Raw genomic sequence first — 17,911 nt, forward strand, 5'->3', positions numbered from 1 at the left:
TTTTCTCTGTTTTAGGGTCATTTGTATCCCAGTTAACCTGTATGCACTATGACACTAAAGATTTTTAAAATCCCTAGATGAATATATTCATTTTTCAATAATATAATCATTAGAATAAATTCCTCTAGAAAAAAGACTCAAAGTTATTTTTATATATATATATATATATATATATATATATATATATATATATATATATACTCCTTTATGAATCATTATTTACAAAAATATTGGATATATTTTTGACATGATAACAATAATGATAAAGATCAATTAAAGATATCTAACTTGCATAGTCCATTTTTCCTCCACAAATGTCCTTACATGCTATATACAATGTCCTGTTTATTTATTTATTTATTTAATGCATGATTTATGTTTATGATTATGACCAGCGCTAGACAAATCCGGTCGCCCGCTCGCCAGGAGCGATTGGATTTGGCCCGGTGGCGACCCGTAATGGCCGCCCCTGCAACGCATGCGGTTTTCTTTTAATTTCTGATTGGCCTGACTCGAGTTGGCCTGCTGCCAAGACTTTTTTTTATTTGGGGGGGGGGGGGGGGGAGGCTTGCTCTATATGAGCAGGAGCAGTGACATCCGCCATTTTTTCCAGGCTGTTTAAAGAGGAAGTAAGTGCTCCCCCTGCATTACCATCTCCACAGCCCGCACCCCCCCTCTCCCTCCTTGTGTCCAACGGATGCTGTGTCTGTGTGTGTGCTATGCTGGGTCTGTGTGTGTGTGTGTGTGTGTGTGTGTGTGTGTGTGTGTGTGTGTGTGTGTGTGTGTGTGTGTGTGTGTGTGTGTGTGTGTGTGTGTGTGTGTGTGTGTGTGTGTGTGTGTGTGTGCGCTGAGCGCCTGGGATGGCTGGGTGCTCTATATGAGCAGGAGCAGTGACGTCCTCAATCCTTTCCAGGGCTGTTTATAGAGGAAGTAAGAGCTCCCGCTGCCTCATGCATTACAATCTCCACAGCACGCCCGCTCCTCCCCCCCCCCCTTGTGTCCAACGGATGCTGTGTGTGTGTGTGTGTGTGTGTGTGTGACACATGCTGGATGTGTGTGTGTGTGACATGCTGGATGTGTGTGTGTGTGACATGCTGGATGTGTGTGTGTGACATGCTGGGTGTGTGTGACATGCTGGGTGTGTGTGACATGCTGGGTGTGTGTGTGTGTGTGTGTGTGTGTGTGTGTGTGTGTGTGTGTGTGTGTGTGTGTGTGTGTGTGTGTGTGTGTGTGTGTGTGTGTGTGTGTGTGTGTGTGTGTGTGTGTGTCTGTCTGTCTCTGACCCTCTCTCTGTCTGTCTCTGACCCTCTCTCTCTCTATCTGCCTCTGACCCTCTCTCTCTCTGTCTGCCTCTGACCCTCTCTGTCTGTCTCTGACCCTCTCTCTCTGACCCTCTCTCTGACCCTCTCTCTGACCCTCTCTCTCTCTCTGACCCTCTCTCTCTCTGACCCTCTCTCTCTCTCTGACCCTCTCTCTCTCTCTCTCTCTCTCTCTCTGATCCTCTCTCTCTGACCTCTCTCTCTCTCTCTGACCCTCTCTCTCTCTCTGACCCTCTCTCTCTGACCCTCTTTCTCTCTCTGACCCTCTTTCTCTCTCTGACCCTTTCTCTCTCTCTGACTCTCTCTCTCTCTCTGACCCTCTCTCTCTGACCCTCTCTCTCTGACCCTCTCTCTCTCTCTGACTCTCGCCCTCTCTCTGTCTCTCGCCCTCTCTCTCTCTGTCTCTCGCCCTCTCTCTCTCTGTCTTTCGCCCTCTCTCTCTCTGTCTCTGTGTGTCTCTGTCTCTCTCTCTGTCTGTCTCTGACCCTCTCTCTCTATCTGTCTCTGACCCTCTCTCTGTCTGTCTCTTACCCTCTCTCTCTGTGTCTGTCTCTGACCCTCTCTCTCTCTGTCTGTCTCTGACCCTCTCTCTCTGACCCTCTCTCTGACCCTCTCTCTCTCTGACCCTCTCTCTCTCTCTCTCTCTGATCCTCTCTCTCTGACCTCTCTCTCTCTCTCCGACCCTCTCTCTCTCTCTCTGACTCTCTCTCTCTGACCCTCTTTCTCTCTCTGACCCTCTTTCTCTCTCTGACCCTCTTTCTCTCTCTGACCCTTTCTCTCTCTCTGACTCTCTCTCTCTCTCTCTCTGACCCTCTCTCTCTGACCCTCTCTCTCTGACCCTCTCTCTCTCTCTGACTCTCTCTCTCTCTCTCTCTGACCCTCTCTCTCTCTCTCTCTTTGACCCTCTCTCTCTCGGACCCTCTCTCTCTTTGACTCTCTCTCTCTCTTTGACTCTCTCTCTCTATCTCTTTGACTCTCTCTCTCTTTGACTATCTCTCTCTCTGACTCTCTCTCTCTCTGACTCTCTCTCTTGGACTCTCTCTCTCTTTGACTCTCTCTCTCTCTCTCTTTGACTCTCTCTCTCTCTCTGACTCTCTCTCTCTCTTTGACTCTCTCTCTATTTGACTCTCTCTCTATTTGACTCTCTCTCTCTCTCTTTGACTCTCTCTGACTCTCTCTCTATCTGTCTCTCTCTCTATCTCTCTCTCTATCTCTGACTCTCTCTCTCTCTCTGACTCTCTCTATCTCTGACTCTCTCTCTCTCTCTCTCTCTGACTCTCTCTCTCTCTCTCTGACTCTTTCTCTCTCTCTCTGACTCTCTCTCTCTCTCTCTCTCTCTGACTCTCTCTCTCTCTCACCCCCCTCACCACCCTCTCTCACCCTCTCTCTGTGTCTCACTCTGTGTCTCTCACCCACACTCTATGTCAGTCTCACACTCTGGATCTGGATATCTTATTTACCCTATATATCTTAACTGCCCTATACTACTCTGCAATAACCTACACTGCTTTCTTCCAGATCTGACTCAAGCTTCACACGGAAGACATCGGAACCCCCCCTAACCCAGAAGAGAGGTAGGGAACACATCCCCTCCAATGTATAACATTGCGGGAATGAGGTACCTGGACATTGAGGGGCTGCGGATCAAGTAAGATCCCAGGCGGGATTGCTGCTTTAGATATTGTGAAGCGGCGACGTCCAGACACTGGTTAAGGGGTTCAGGAAACTAGTCATTGACATCTGGCTTTTATTTCTAGATCCGACATACACACACACACACACACACACACACACACACACACACACGCGTAACAAGGACTAATTGTAGTATAATGTAATACAATAAATACATTTATGTCAAAAACGAATGTTGTTCTTACTAGGAATTTATTACATATTTTATTTATATATATATTTTTTAAAGCGGGTTGGGGGCGGGACTAGGGTTGGTGGCGGGACTAGGGGCGGAGTTGGGGGCGGGACTAGGTGACGAGTAGATTTCGTGGTTCAGCGAGTAGATTTTTGGGTTATTTGTCAAGCACTGATTATGACAATGTGTTTTCAATGTATATTTTTTTTTGTATCTTTTTTTAGTATTGTGAGGATATATATTACAGTAATTGTTCTTTTATCTATTTCACTATATGTTGATAGTGTTTTAATGTGATTTGATTTTTTATGTGGGACAATGCTTTTGAGTTACACTTGTGGTTTATATTTATGGTGTTTAGGAATTCATAGTATTGCCCCAGTTAAACTATATGTTTTGTTAAGTGTGTCCAAATTTCCTTTCTCCTTCGTGCACATTGTTTGTGTTTGTTAAGCTGCTTTGTTTATATGGTAGACAAGTACGATCGCTCCCGTTGGTCTAATGGGCCGATACGTCAGCAAAAAGGGAGGGTTCATTTATCTCCATGCATTGTATGATTATATGATGCTGTCCAGCTGGCATCAGGTTGAAATTACTAGTTCTCCGTGAGAGAAGGGGCGTGATGCTCCGTATTGGATGTTACCATCGTTACGTCACGATTAAGGGAGGGGATTGTGGGTATTTAAATGTCTGATCGGTTGTTTGTACTTTACTCTTTGATAAAGCGTGGGTGACCACGCGAAACGCGTAAAAGTGTTCTCTTACTGTTTTTAAACGTGCCTTTAATACATTTTTGCACCTAGTTCCTTTTGCAGTACTGGTCATATTTTTTCAATAGCAGTTGCACCGCCGTCTACAACCAATTGCATACTGATATCCTTTGGTAGGAGCACGCCAATAGCACCAGGATCCACACGGTCAAAAGTGAGTAACTTCATCATACAGTTGCTTCATTATGTGATCATCCAGCTCCCTAACCACTTTAAAGACTACCAAATAAGATATATCTGTTGCAGGCTAGTGGGAGTCCACATATAGTGGTGTTTAAAGGAATAATAGTGTTTGGATATTGGAGTCCTGAGCTTATTAAGCTGTCTTTGTTTGGAGAAATATGAAGATTCAAATGTCAAAATAGACATCTTCAATACATGGACATTTCCTGGTCAGCATCACTAGGGGTATTTCCTCTGTTTTTCCTTGTTGTGCCCCCATACCATACCAAGAACCCATACCAGCTCCTCCCGAATTTAAATAAATCTATCCCTATGTCAGAGAGATGTTCTCATCGGCTGCGAGAATTGGGCCCCAGGTATACAACGCACCATGATCCCTGCCCACTCGACAATAAATACAACCACTAGGCAATTACTATACCAATGGACCATCAGAAACTTTTTCCCATGTTAGCTGAGCCCACCGAGGGCCAGACTGCACCACCAGAGCATTTCCTGCCCAGGCATCTCCCACTGCTACCATTCTGAGACCGCTAGGTACTGGCAACAGTGCCCCCCTTTGACACTCATGTGACCCTTCCAAATTTTCATAGGTGCCCAATTTTATCCTCCTGGCTGAGATTCAACCCAGACTGTACCAAGACTTAACTGCTGCAATAATGCCAACCAGCTCTGTGAGCAACAAAGCTCATCCTCAACTTTCAGAGGTGCCCACTTTTATCCTTCCCCTGGATCAAATTGAAACTCAGCCCTAAGTTCAGCTTCTCAGGTACAACATTGCCAACCAGCTCTGTGAGCCAGAAGCTCATCCTATCTGCCATTCTTGCTAGACACTGCCAACGTTTCCATTTCCTGGCAGCAAAGATACCTTAATATCTCTCCTCCCCGGATCTTCTTTTCGACGGTGGCTTGTAAATGCAACTTCAACAAGCTGGAGATGCACGTATAAGCATCCTTTACAACATCTCCGCCGGGCCCACCAAGGAGCCAGGCAGCTCAGTTACTGCCTCTCCCCCGAGGCATGTGTTTTTGCCATCAGTGCAAGATTCTTCAACCGGTCCAAGTGTGGGTACTGGTGACAGCGTGCCCCCCTTTTGACACCCGTATGACCCTTTTACGTGGCTCTTTCATGCTAACTCATGCCCCACAGCAGAGCCGCAAAAACACTCTCCCCAATTGCTTCCCCTGCCAAGGCCAATCACTACAAAACCACATGACTCAACCGAACTCTGAAATCCTGCCACTGAGTGCATCTCCCGACAGAAACTGCCCACCACAGTACCAACCCAACCACTGTGGACCTCACAGTCAACGCAAATGCAGGCCCTACTCACCTGTAGGGAAGACGGTCCATTCTGCACTCGGTCACCTGAAGCCCATCTTTGCCCTTTTGAATCATGATGTTAAATAAAACTCCAGCATGTCCCAACACAAAGCCTGGGGTAGGAGGTCTAACCTCCGTTACTCATAGCCAGGCAGATCATGCTACCTGCCAAACGCCCATTTTGTAGCGCAAACAACTCCCTTATGCACGAAGCCCTAAAATACTAGCGCAATGGCTGCGTTAAGTAGCCTTGCCCCAAAATTAGATGTACATACCTGAAAGCCAGCTCATCACAGGCAGGCCCCATGCTCAAACCCCCATGACTTGGTATTATTTAAACAGGTGAGCAGCGCAGGGTGTTTTTCGGAATTACACTAGTTAGGATGGAGTGTCATAATGGAGACAGTGGGCCTGGGTCCCAGGGCCCGTCTCTTACCCCCAGCCGGTCTGGCCACCGACTTGCTCCGCTTCCAGCTGCGGCCAGACGACACTGCAGACTATGCATCCTACTCCTCTCTCTGGGATAAACCGAACTTGGAAACAAAATTGTAATTCTTCACGATAAAATATAATTTTCATTTCTATAGTTATCCCAAAGCTTGCATAGAATGCCAGAGGCTTTGCAGGAGACGATGAGCAATCAGGACGATCTGCATAATCTGCCCTGTACTGTTGTGCCAAGGTGTCTGAAGCTCTGCCTTTTCACTTATACTGTACACAAGCCTCCATTATTATGCAACTGACTCTGAATTGAAATACTAGGTGTGTGATTTATATTTCATTTGCTGTCAGAACTTCGTAGTCTAAAACACCCTAATGCCACTGGAATCTTCACTGCTAATGGGACTTCCCTGGGTTAGGATGGTGACAACTGCCTTTTGTTGACCAATTCAATTCTAATACCAGGTACACACTGCACTTTGTGGACCAAAACATTAACCACAGCCCAAGAAAAGTTATTTCGCTTCAGTCCAAGATTAGTCCAATGGGTCAACAATATGATATATAACATAAAGCATCCATATCATATCAGATCTCTCCTCTTGCTCAATGCATAAAACATGAGTTTCCCCAGAGAACATGAAAACTATTGATTTTAACAGGAGACAAGCATAGGCTTTAGGACTGAATGTAATGCATATGGTGTAACAGAATGCAGGATATCTTACAATCACTTCTACTGTATACACAACCAGTGTACTGTAATATAACCCCTCTGCGTCTGGCACAGACCAGAAACACCCTGCAGGCCCCTCTGACATCAGGGATACAAACTGCAACAATGTGCTGTACAGTTGGATAAAAACCTGCCCCCTACATCCTTCACAGGGTTAATCTCTGGCTCTGTACAAACCCCTCCCACTCTTGGAGCATACAAGACGCTATTAGAGAGGGTCGGGGCTCCTTTCAATGTATCTGATCTCAAACGCGCTATTAGAGAGAGTTGGGGTTCCTTACAATGCATCGGATCTCAGATGCGCTATTAGAGAGGGATGGGTTATCTCAGAATGTCACAATATAATTATAAGGTTCTTTAACCAATTTTATTTTTTAATTAACAATACTGGCCATGGGGCTCAAGCCTAAAAGTGAATGTAAGAATTTTAGTAGATAAAAAAATCCCTACTATTGATTGCCCTCTGTACTGGCCTCTTCTTTACATTCCTGCCCCAAATACCCTACCTGTCTTTCTATCTATCGGCCTGTCTCCCTCATGCCTTTTGCCTCTAAACTCCTTGAACGTCTTGTATTCTCTCGCTTGGTCCATTTTCTCAACACCTATTCTCTCCTAGACCCTCTACAATCTGGCTTCCGCACTGCTCACTCCACGGAAACAGCCCTCACTAAAATAACTAATGACCTACATGCTGCCAAAGACAGACGTCATTACACTCTGGAAGACAATGGATTTAGGGATTCTGCCTTCATAGATTCATTACACTCTGCTCATACTACTCGACTTCTCTGCAGCATTTGATACTGTGGACCACCATTCTCTTTCATATTCTCCATACTCTTGGCATTCGTAACAAAGCTCTATCCTGGATCTCCTCTTATCTCTCCCGTCGTACTTTCAGCGTCTCCTCTGCTAACACCGCCTCCTCTATCGACCTCTCTGTGGGAGTACCCCAGGGCTTTGTCCTGGGACCTCTCCTCTTTTCTCTGTACACAATTTCTCTAGGTGACCTAATCACAACTCTTGGGTTCAAATATCCCCTCTATGCCGACGGCACATAAATTTACTTTTCAACCCCTAACCTTACACTGCTGTACAGACCAACGTTTCTAAATGTCTCTCTGCTATATCATCCTGTACGCTTACATAAAATGTTTCCTGATAAAGGATGGTCGCTAGGAGGACTGAAAAACAAATTAGTTAAACAACGTATTGTTTAGGAGGGGGAACCTTTGGATCAACGCGTTATCGATTATGCAATTAGACTTTTAACTATACTTTAAACTGAAACTTTATATTAATCTTAGTGTTTTAGATTACATTACAACAATTTAACAGATTTACGAGCTATGAAGGAAATAAATTTAGTTAATATCAGTTGATTGTCTACTGCATTAATTTTTAACCTTTTTTGGTTAAGAAACCCTACAATTAGATGTGAGATTCTAGTTGAAAAAATAAGAGGCGCTAAAATGAAATAACTATAAAAAAGGGGGTGTCTGATTAATAAATTATAATCTGTGTTAAGGTAACCTCATACCATAGGATTTGATGGATCCTTAAAGAAAAATGATGAACTGCAGCCAGAATATAAGGGATCTCGATTCCCCTATAAACAGATAGAAAAACAAGAAAAAAATTCTGGCGCATGAACCCAATGATCTCTATCAAATACAGAGCTTACTGTGCGGAGGTGAAAAATGGAAAATACCTACTGCATGAGCTAAGAGATCTATATTAAGTGACAGAGTTTACTGTGCTGAGGTGCCTAAGGATAAAGTATTCAAGACATACAGTTACATAATATAGTTACACTAGCTGAGAGACCCGGCGTTGTAAATGTTGTATAATAATGTGTAGTTTCATGTAAATGTTATGTAATATTTTTCAAAGGTGTGTTTGTAAACAAACAACAGTACAAAGAACACCCGCGGCGAGGGTGTGTTGGGGGGGTTTGGCGTCCGGGAGGGTGTGTGTTGAGGCGCTGGGTAGGGGAGGTGTGTTGAATATGCCGCAGCGTACGTTGTGTGGTGCAGTGGTTGTGGCGTGGGGGGGCAGGTAGGGGGGTGATGAAGTGTTGTTTTGTGTGGCGTATCAGCACAGGAGGGTTGGGTGTGTGTGTGAGGGCGTGTTGCGTATGTGAGGGTGTGTTGCGTGTGTGAGGGCGTGTTGCGTTGCTGAGTAAGTGTGGCGTGGCTGAGTGAGTGTGGCGTGGCTGAGTGAGTGTGGCATGGCTGAGTGTGGCTGAGTGAGTGTGGCGTGGCTGAGTGTGTTGTGTGGCTGGCTGTTGGGTGTGTGGCTGAGTGTTGTGTGTGTGTTTGTGTGCAAGTGACGCTGTGAGCCTATATTGTGTAGGCAAGCAGACATGTGCCAGGACGTGTTGTTGAATTGAAGCAGTGCTATCTTATATTGTGAAGCAATGATGTGGCAGGATGGTGAAGGTGAGGTGTGTGGCCCCCGGAGGGGGGTTGTTGCGGCATATGGGAGGGGTTGGGGGGGTTGCGTGCTACGGGAGGGGTTGGGGGGGGGTTGTGGCCTACGGGAGGGGTTGGGGGGGGGGTTGCAGCCTACGGGAGGGGTTGGGGGGGGGGTTGCGGCCTACGGGAGGGGTTGGGGGGTTTGCGGTCTACGGGAGGCTGTGGGGGGGGGGGGGTTTCGGCGTCCCGGTGGCGAAGGGGGGGTGTTGCGGGCTAGGTGAGGGGAATGGGGGGGAGGGTTGCAGGCTCCGGAAGGGGGACGGTGTTGCGGGCTACGGGAGGGGGGACGTTGTTGCGGGATACGGGGGTGGGGGGTTGTTGCGTGATACGGGAGGGTCCGTGAGGGGGTGGTTGTCATGCGTCCGTGAGTGTGTTGTGGGCTAGTGGATGCGTAAGTTCAGGGTGATTTGAAGTGGTGGCGTACGTTGTTGGGGGCGGGGGGGGGTTGGAGTTGATACGTCCGGAAGAGGGGTGCGTATGAAGATGCGGGCGTTGTCCGGTAGCGATGAGGTTCTGTGGCGGTGAAAGTGAGTAGCAGAGGGTGTGTATTTTTGGTGGGGGTGTGTTGTGTTTTGGCGGTGAACGTGCTGTCTGGCGTGGTTGTGTTGAGGTGAAGGGGTAGGCAAGAGTGTGTGCGGGTCGTAGAGGGGCTGCGGTACCGGGAGAGGTCTGGCGTGTGGTCGTGGTCTGCATTGGTGGGTAAGGTGGGGGGGTAAGAGGCGGTGGCCGTGGGTGTGCGCCGCGTGAGGTGTGTGGAGGTGGTATCCAGGCTGGTGTTTGTGGGCGAGAGGTGAGCGTGCGCTGTTGTATGAAAGTTTGAAGTGAGGCCGCGCGGGTTGAAGGGGAGGGGTGTTGGCAGTCATGAGTGTGTGTGGGATGGAGATGGGCTGCGGTAGTGGGAGAGGGCCTGCGGTCCCGGGAGGGCGTGCGCTCCTGATGGCGAGAGGTGAGCGTGCGCTGTTGGGTGAGGGTGGGGAGTGTTGCGGGCGTGGTGTTGTGTGTGTCAAGTGGCGAAATGTTGTACCTGTATTCCGCAGTTCTTTTGGTGGTTGCAGGCGGTGTGGGTTGAAAGGTGAGAGCAGTGAGGGTTAGGTGCTGTGAAGCATCGTCCCAGAGCAGTGAGGGTTAGGTGCTGTGAAGCGTCGTCCCAAAGCTCAGTGAGGGTTGGGAGAGTGTGGCAGTGGTGTAAGTGTGTTGGCCGCAGGCCAATGAGAGGTGTGCGGGGGCGGGCGGGCGGGCGGGCCAAGAGAGCTATCTCATTAGCCTGAGGCGGAGTGACGGGCCAAAGGTCCAATGTGGTTGCCCCTAGACACAGGGATATACAATGTTTTCAAATATATATATATATAGATAAAGATGAGGTTGAAAAAAAACATGCGTCCATCAAGTTCAACCTATACTAAATTTAGTCTAGGATAGAAAATAATTCCCCTAATTAAAACATAATCTTTATTAAGGTCAACTTAAAATATAGCTGTTTGGACACCAAATAAAAAAGACAAAAAACCTAATAAAAACAATTAAAAGAACCGAAGAGGTGTGGGCGAGTGTAACTAAGGTACTAGTAATCCAGTGATTTATATATACCTGTTACTAGACATAGTGAAACACTTAGATGGTGTAGGTAGTGCCTATATATTGTCCTGAAAAAATAGGATATATCCTAAATAGCCACAGTATTGGCTGAATGATCCACTGCGTAAGGGGAACCCTGGATAGGGACACCTTACCACCAAACTACTAATAATATTAATTGTTTGGTTGGGATATGCAAACAGAGTGATGCCACAGAAAAATAACTGTGGTATACACAGGGGTGCTATTAGGACCATATATTATAACATAGCTGGACAGGATAGATAGCACTAAGTAATGGCTATTGACTGATCCTAGCTAACACACACACTGGTAGCCCTTAAGGTAGATAGGAACCCTCAAGAGGAACCCCCTACCCCCAAGCTGCTTATATTACAGACTGTGAGGATAAAGGCTAAGGGAGCTGCCCTGTGTATTGTATTGTATTGTATGTCTTTATTTATATAGCGCCATTAATGTACATAGCGCTTCACAGCAGTAATACATGTGGTAATCCAATAAATAACAGATAATATAATTAACAGATCATGGGAATAAGTGATTTAGACATTAAGGAAGAGGAGTCCCTGCTCCGAGGAGCTTACAGTCTATTTGGTAGGTAGGGAGAACGTACAGAGACAGTAGGAGGGAGTTCTGGTAAGTGCATCTGCAGGGGGCCAAGCTTTATGTGCCATGTGTTCAGAATAGCCACAGTGCTATTCAGATGCTTCTTTAAGCAAGTGTGTCTTAAGGTGGGTCTTAAAGGTGGATAGAGAGGGTGCTAGTCGGGTACTGAGGGGAAGGGCATTCCAGAGGTGAGGGGCAGTCAATGAAAAAGGTTTAAGGCGGGAGAGGGGCTTAGATACAAAGGGGGTAGAAAGAAGACATCCTTGAGAAGAACGCAAGAGTCTGGATGGTGCATAATGAGAAATTAGGGCTGAGATGTACAGTAAGAAGGGGCAGAAGAGTGTAAAGCTTTAAAAGTGAGAACAATGGAGTGTGAGATGCGGGATTTGATCGGGAGCCAGGAGAGGGATTTCATGGACGGAGATGCTGAGACAGATCTAGGAAAGAGTAGAGTGATTCTGGCAGCAGCGTTAAGGATAGATTGTAGGGGAGACAGGTGAGAGGCAGGAAGGCCGGACAGCAGGAGGTTACAGTAATCAAGACGGGAGAGAATGAGGGCCTGAGTCAGATTTTTAGCAGTCGAGCAACAGAGGAAAGGGTGTATCTTTGTTATATTGCGGAGGAAAAAGCGACAGGTTTTAGAAATGTTTTGAATGTGAGGGGCAAATGTGAGAGAGGAGTCAAGTGTGACCCCAAGGCAGCGTGCTTGGGCTACTGGGTGAATGATCGTAGTTCCAACAGTAATGTGGAAGGAGGTAGTAGGGCCAGGTTTGGGAGGAAGTATGAGGAGCTCAGTTTTAGCCATGTTGAGTTTAAGGCGGCGGAGGGCCATCCAGGATGATATAGCAGAGAGACATTCAGAAACTTTGGTTTGTACAGCAGGTGTAAGGTCGGGTGTTGAGAAATATATTTGTGTGTCGTCAGCATAGAGGTGATAATTAAACCCAAAAGATGTTATTAGGTCACCTAGAGAGAGTGTATACAGAGAAAAGAGAAGAGGTCCCAGGACAGAGCCCTGGGGTACCCCCAAAGAGAGATCAATAGAGGAGGAGGAGGTATTAGCAGAAGAGACACTGAAAGTACGATGGGAGAGGTAGGATGAGATCAAGGATAGAGCTTTGTTCCGAATGCCAAGAGTATGGAGAATGTGAAGGAGAAGAGGGTGGTCCACGGTGTCAAATGCTGCAGAGAGGTCGAGTAATATGAGCAGAGTGTAATGACCTCTGTCTTTAGCAGCATGGAGGTCGTCAGTTATTTTAGCGAGGGCTGTTTCTGTGGAGTGAGCAGTGCGGAAGCCAGATTGTAGAGGGTCTAGGAGAGAATAGCTATTGAGAAAATGGAGCAAGCGAGCGAATACAAGACGTTCAAGGAGTTTAGAGGCAAAAGGCAGGAGGGAGACAGGCCGATAGTTAGAAAGACAGGTAGGGTCAAGCTTGCTGTTTTTGAGTAATGGTATGACTGTTGCATGTTTGAAGGAGGATGGAAAGGTTCCAGAGCAGAGGGAGGAGTTAAAAATGTGCGTGAGCGTAGGGATTATAGTAGGAGCAAGGGGTTTTAGGAGATGGGAGGGAATGGGGTCAAGAGGGCAAGTGGTAGAGGGAGAAGAGGCGATCAACAGCGACACATCCTCCTCTGAGACAGTGGAAAAAGAGTCAAGGAAGGCAGGAGGAGAGTTAGGAAGAGGTGTAGGATGGGAGGAAGAAACAGAGGGGATGTTCTGACGTATGGATTCCACCTTTTCCTTAAAATAGTCAGCAAAGTCCTGAGCGGAGATGGAGGAAGGAGAGGCAGCTGAGGGTGGTTTGAGTAGAGTATCAAAGACAGAGAAGAGTCGGCGTGGGTTAGACTTGTGCATGTTGATTAGTGAAGAAAAGTAGGCTTGTTTAGCTTGCGAGAGGGCAGAGTTGAAACAGGATAGCATAAATTTGTAGTGAAGGAAGTCTGCGAGAGTATGAGATTTCCTCCAGAGGCGTTCAGAGGAACGAGTGGAGGAATGCAGCATGCGCGTGTGGGAATTTAACCCGGGTCTAGGGTTAAAAGGGCGAGTGCGGCAGAGAGAAAGCGGGGCATGTAGATCAAGAGAGGAGGACAAGGCAGAGTTGTAGTTCCTGACCAGTTTGTCAGGGTCTGTAGCAGAGCTTAGAGAGGAGAGGGAGGAGTGTAACGTGGACTCAAAGTCAGGTAAGTGAATAGAGCGCAGGTTTCTGCAGAACCGTGGGGTAGATGGAGGTGGAGAAGGGGAGAAGTGAGATAGAGAGAATGAGATGAGGTGATGGTCAGAGAGAGGAAAAGGGGAAATGGAGAAATCAGAGAGAGAGAGAAGTTTTTAGTGAAAACCAGGTCTAAGTAGTGGCCATCCTTGTGGGTGCTGGCTGCAGTCCACTGTTGAAGGCCAAAAGAAGAGGTAAGAGAAAGAATGCGGGAAGCCCAAGGGAGAGAGGGGTCATCAATGTGCAATTGAAGTCCCCAAGGAGAAGAACAGGGGAGTCTGAGGAGAGGAAGAAAGAGAGCCAGGATTCAAAGTGAGAGAGAAAGGCAGAAGGGGGATGAGTAGAGGTAGGTGGGCGATAGATGACCGCCACATGAACAGGGAGAGGAGAGAAAATCTGGACAGTGTGAACCTCAAAGGAGGGAAAGGCAAGAGATTGGGGAATAGGAAGAGTTCGGTAACGGCAGAGACAGGAGAGCAGGAGCCCCACACCTCCACCCCTGCCATCAGGGCGCGGAGTGTGGGAGAAGGAAAGGCCACCATAAGAGAGGGCAGCTTCCAGAGCAGAGTCAGACTGAGTGAGCCAGGTCTCAGTTATAGCAAAGAGAAGCAGGGAGTGAGAGAGAAAGAAGTCATGCACAGAGAGGAACTGGTTAGAGAGGGAGCGAGCATTCCAAAGGGCACAGGAGAAAGGGAGAGAGGAGGGAGGGTGGCAGGGGATGGGTATGAGGTTGGAGGGGTTAACACCAGAAGGAGTAGAAGTTGCATGTGGGAGGCGAGGACGAGAGCAAGTAGAAATAAGGCAGGGACCAGGATTGGGAGAGATATCCCCAGAAGCAAGGAGGAGAAGCATTGATAGAAAGAGGATGTGTGAGGATGATTTGTAGGGGTGTGTTTTAGTGCAGGGTGTATAGCTGTGTGGTGTCAGAGGACGCAGGTAAGGAGTTCATGTGAACTGAGAAGTGGGGAAGAAAGGAGAGATGGAGATATATGAATAGAGTTAGAGACATAAGGAGACTGGTGGAAGGAAGTGCATAATTTGAAAATAAGTGAGGTTGCAGCAAATATAAAAAATAAAGGCGGCATCCCAGCAATAGTTAAGTGTTGAGATGTGCAGTGTTAGATAGATGATATCCTCTTTTCCAACGTAGATCAAAAGCAGGAATCAGAAGCAGTAGGTGATGTCCACTTTTCCACTTCTTTTTGAACTTCCTTTTTAAACTTCATATTCTACTTGAAACATTTCTGAGAGGGTAGTTAAAGCAAATGTTTTTTCTAAGGTGGGTGTTGCCTTGCCTTGCCTTGCACAAGTGTGAAAGCTGAATTAAATTAAGACACTAGGGGGATGATTTACAGACAGACAATTGGAATATGTTTTTACCTAAATAGAACTAAATACACAGCAGGGGAGGATATCAGGATAGACAGACAATTGGAATATGTTTTTACCTAAAAAGAACTAAATACACAGCAGGGGAGGATATCAGGATAGACAGACAATTGGAATATGTTTTTACCTCAATAGAACTAAATACACAGCAGGGGAGGATATCAGGATAGACAGACAATTGGAATATGTTTTTACCTAAATAGAACTAAATACACAGCAGGGGAGGATATCAGGATAGACAGACAATTGGAATATGTTTTTACCTAAATAGAACTAAATACACAGCAGGGGAGGATATCAGAATAGACAGACAATTGGAATATGTTTTTACCTAAATAGAACTAAATACACAACAGGGGAGGATATTAGGATAGACAGACAATTGGAATATGTTTTTACCTAAATAGAACTAAATACACAGCAGGGGAGGATATCAGGATAGACAGACAATTGGAATATGTTTTTACCTAAATAGAACTAAATACACAGCAGAATCTGCCGACTGCAGTTCTTCATACAATCTCCACTTGGGGTAAAGCGGAAATGAGGCATATTTCATTAAGGGATGGTCCTGGCTCTGCCCTGCGTCACTCACAGTGTGGGGGCGGGGCTCTGGTTTTCCCGGCAGTCCCGGACGGGTTTCTGCAACATTTTCCCGCGCGGGCGGGCAATCAACACATGGGCTCTCCCGCCTTGAGGGCGTAACAGACATGGCGGAACATAAATAGCACAATTTAGAAAAAAAATTACCGGGCACCCCAGGTCTGACTCTCAGCAGCGCCTCCAAATGTAGCCCTTTTTCTGAACCCTCCCAAAGGAACTACTGGTCACTGTACAACACCTGCGGCTCCAGGAGATCTGAGCCTCCGCTAGCTGGGAGCCTGGGGTAACACTTACTTAGTGCAGCGCCTCCACTTACCCAGGATCCCCGTGATGTGAGATTCCACACATATATGATGCAACCAGTTTTACAGTAATAATGCACAGTAACCTTATCACTCTATATTATAGCAATATAACCTTAACGTGTAACCTTAGTGGCTCGGCCACTCTCATCAGGAACAATGTCTCCTCACAGCATGCCCCCACACACCGTGTCCATGTATAGTACTATGGTATAGGCTCAGTTCTTTAGCCACTCGCTTAGTGTCCCTAAAGAGTTTAGCCTAAGGCGGGATCAGCGCCTGTTGACCGGTGTTGGTGCACTTGATGTTATAGTACCTTCCGGTCACGGCGGTGACCGGTACCTCTTCGCAAAGTGTCAGATGAATCAGCGGTCTGCCTCCTGGGTCTCAATGTCCAGCCGTCTGGTCCCAGACGACTCGCCAGCAAACCTGCTCCGCACTCTTGTCCCTTTGTCCCTAGCTGGTACTCAGTAAGGGTGATGCTCGCTAATACTATAGGCCGTCCCTGCAGCACAGCAACCTTCTGTGACTTCAGGGAACACTCCTAGGGGCCTACGGGGTAGCCTGTCCTATGCAGGTGGGTCACTGACCCCCTGCACCCACTCTACCTCTCCCTTCACCACACGGGTTCCCTCTGACTAACTTCTCCCTAACCTCTGCAGCAAACGCACTGCACTCACACTGAACTTGCAGCAACCCACTGCACTCACTCGGTACCTGCAGCAACCCACTGCACTCACACGGAACCTGCAGCAACCGCACTGCACTCACACTCTGTGCCTACATGTCAGCGCACACAGCACTGACAGCCGTGACACTGACAAGAATACACACTCCACACACTGCTATGGGCAGGGTCCCTAACCTAGGGGCCGTCCCTCAGTATTTACCCCCTACCCTGGTGGGGATTGGGGCCTGCCTGGGATCTGGGGAACTACCTTACCTAGTGTAGGAGCCACTTGCTCCCTACACCCTTCCTGCTCCCAGCTCCAACTGCCAAACGTGGTCCCCGCAACATTGTAGCCTTCCTCCACAGGAGAAGCTGCAAAACCCTATTTGCTGGCTGGCTGCACGTGATGTGGGTGAAAGGGCAATCCCCAGAGGCTGCTGGGAATTGTAGTCCACTCAGGACCTCTTTAGCATTGGGACCGCGTGCGCTACCCTTACTGCGCCTGCGCGATCCTGTAATGACTACCGCGGTGGTTCTACGCATGTGCGACCTCATGCCAGCCTTACTGCGCATGCACGACCAACGCGCACGCTCACGCAACCTGTCATGGCGGCCTCCGCGAGGCTCCGGGCACTCGGTGCGCTCCCTGCTCTGGCCCCCACCTTCGCGAGCAGCCGGCGGGTCCGTCGCTGGCTCCAGCGGCAACCGCGACCGCTCGGCAATACCGGGGGGGGGGTCTCTGGGACCAAAATAAGACCAGGGCTACATTCTCCCCATGTTACATTTACTTGTCTTTTTTTGGTGTTTTGGCTGCTTACTGCTAGTCTAAATATGGAGAATGCTAAGAGTAGTTTGAATGTCTTCGCTAAAAGATTATTAAGAAATGTTAATTTTAACAAAGAACTAGAGGACGAAATTATAGTAGATGAAAGTGTGGGACACCTTGTTGAGGTGGAATTTGTGAAACTAGAAAAACTCCTAGTGAAAGATACCAGAAAATGGCTAGATGTTGTATTCCTAGAAGAATACAAGAATTGCAACAGGATTCCCAGGGGTCTAAGGATTCCTATAGTTCCCTCCTTTGACTTAGAAGATAATGAGTTTCTAAAAACATGGAATGAGGTGCTAGACATATGTTCTCAGACACTAATTGATCTCATTATTAAACAACAAAAGGCACACCTAAAGATATTAGGGGAGGAAATAGATGCCATCCAGGATATTCTTACACCACTAGTTAACACGCCTGAGTTTATTGAGAAAGACACAGCACTTCAAAAGAAATTAGACACTTTGGAAAAGGAGGTAGAAACAACAAAAATGCGTAAATTTATACGAGATGAAGAAGATTATAACAAAGGGGAGCAACGTACATGGAAGAAAAATAGGATTAATAAGAGAACATGGGGACGAGG

The 17,911-nt window shown here is 47.2% G+C and overlaps 1 protein-coding gene across 1 annotated transcript in view; it reads left to right on the forward strand.

Annotated features, from left to right (window-relative positions):
- Positions 1 to 17,911, forward strand: part of CPA6 (carboxypeptidase A6) — a 206,632-nt gene that overhangs the window by 45,920 nt on the left and 142,801 nt on the right. The gene's annotated exons all lie outside the window — the stretch shown is intronic.

Source organism: Ascaphus truei, chromosome 2 (genome assembly GCF_040206685.1).
Source record: "Ascaphus truei isolate aAscTru1 chromosome 2, aAscTru1.hap1, whole genome shotgun sequence".
Taxonomy (NCBI): Eukaryota; Metazoa; Chordata; class Amphibia; order Anura; family Ascaphidae; genus Ascaphus; species Ascaphus truei.